The 1,656-nt window shown below is 38.8% G+C and overlaps 1 long non-coding RNA gene across 1 annotated transcript; it reads left to right on the forward strand.

Moving 5' to 3' along the window:
- The first annotated feature begins 539 nt into the window (after window positions 1–539).
- On the forward strand, window positions 540–1,198 carry LOC121082059. Its single transcript, XR_005825885.1, has 2 exons — window positions 540–668; window positions 763–1,198. It is a non-coding gene; the product is annotated as an uncharacterized LOC121082059 (long non-coding RNA).
- The last annotated feature ends 458 nt before the right edge of the window (window positions 1,199–1,656 follow it).

Below are 1,656 nucleotides of genomic sequence, written 5' to 3' on the forward strand. Positions count from 1 at the left end.
CTGGTTCTGCCACTTTAGCTGCTTTAGCACTTTAAATTTCTGAATTCAAAACACATTTTCTTTAACAAGCAATACCAGAACAATGGAGACCAATTAACAATGGTTTGGTCACTGCTGTGACGAAATAATGACAATTATTATTTCTGGTGTAGGTTGCTGTATGTCATATTTATGAAACTAGGATTTGCCCGAAGAAAAATGTTCCATTTCACACCCGCAGATGAGCTCCCTGAGATGAGCATCCACGTTTTAACAAGCCTTTACATCAAAGGCTGTAAACGAGCGTCAGTCTGCACAACCAGCTGGGAATCTTGTGTTGTTCCAGGCACATATTTTTGTCCCATTCAATACCTTGTCTGTGTGATTTGCCTTTTGTCTGTCCTGTGCTTTCCTGCTAAAGATTTATAGGCTTCAGTCTTCTGATACTGCTCCAGCTCCCGCATCTAATGCTCCTTATCTCTATCCGCTCCATCAAGGTGTTGCTGAAACAAAGAAGTCCAAGAGTAGCAGGCAGTTGCCTCCCCTTCAGGAGGAAGGGAAGAAAAACAACTTGCCACATGAAGTGCTGATCCATTTCACCTGTGCAAACAGGAAAGGAGTGAAGAAACAATGAGAATGTACGTGAGATGCAAAGACACAGGATTTCCGGATAATATTACTGTATTCTGGTGTCTGTCGTGTCCGTGTCTCCCCCCCCCGCCCGCCTTTCCCTTTTTTTTTTTTTAATTCAAATCACTATTCTGTTAACTCTTTTGTTTTTAGATCAAGCTTTAACATTCAGACCTGTAACAGCGTGGTTCCAATACGCCCTTGTTTTTGTACCCCATGGACAAAAATGCACTACCATTCTACAAGCACACACTTTTCCCATCTGAGAGGTGAACAAAACATCATGGCTATTGGAAAAGAGTAGCATAAAGGTAAAAGAGCCTAGGTGATATCAATTTAAGCTAGCTACGTTTAGGTTAAAAGAAAACTTCAGGCTAGGAAGAAAAAAATATTTCACACGTGCATAATAGAATGAGCTTAACTGGAGAACTCTTTAGGGGGACCACTGAACTGAAAACCATTTAAGGAGTGGTCACAACACTTGCTAAAGGGCTCTTTTCCAGAAAAAAAAAAAAAGTTGTTGAGCAAGTTTTTCATCCAATGAGTTTAAAATTCAATGGAAATAAGTATTCAATCAGAGTGAACATTAGTCACTGGGCATGCCTTTTTATTTTCATTACGTCATCGCAACAATACATGCAATAGTTATAAATTTTGTGCATTTGCAAACCTGTTTTGATGCTGCTGAGGACACAGTTAACATTCTAGATTGGGGTGCAAATTTAGTGATGCTGGGTTTGCATTTCTTTTGGACACTGTATTCTTCCAGAAGACATTAATTCTTCTCTTCTGTCTCCAGCAATGTGCTGCTGACAGAGTACAGTAACCGACTCAAAAACAGCAGAAGTTTTCCCTCAGCTTGTGTCTTGGATGGATTGTTTTGAATCAGTAAGGAGGAGTTCTACTGTACTACCTGTAAGTAGATGTCCTAGGTTTTCTAGCACAGATCTATACAGTTCTTTAAATATTTCTTTTTTTATATATATATATATTTCTTATAAAACTTAAACAAGAAGAATGATTTTTAGGGTGTTTGCTGTATAACTA

The sequence above is a fragment of the Falco naumanni genome, unplaced genomic scaffold (genome assembly GCF_017639655.2).
Source record: "Falco naumanni isolate bFalNau1 unplaced genomic scaffold, bFalNau1.pat scaffold_235_arrow_pat_ctg1, whole genome shotgun sequence".
NCBI classification, from domain to species: domain Eukaryota; kingdom Metazoa; phylum Chordata; class Aves; order Falconiformes; family Falconidae; genus Falco; species Falco naumanni.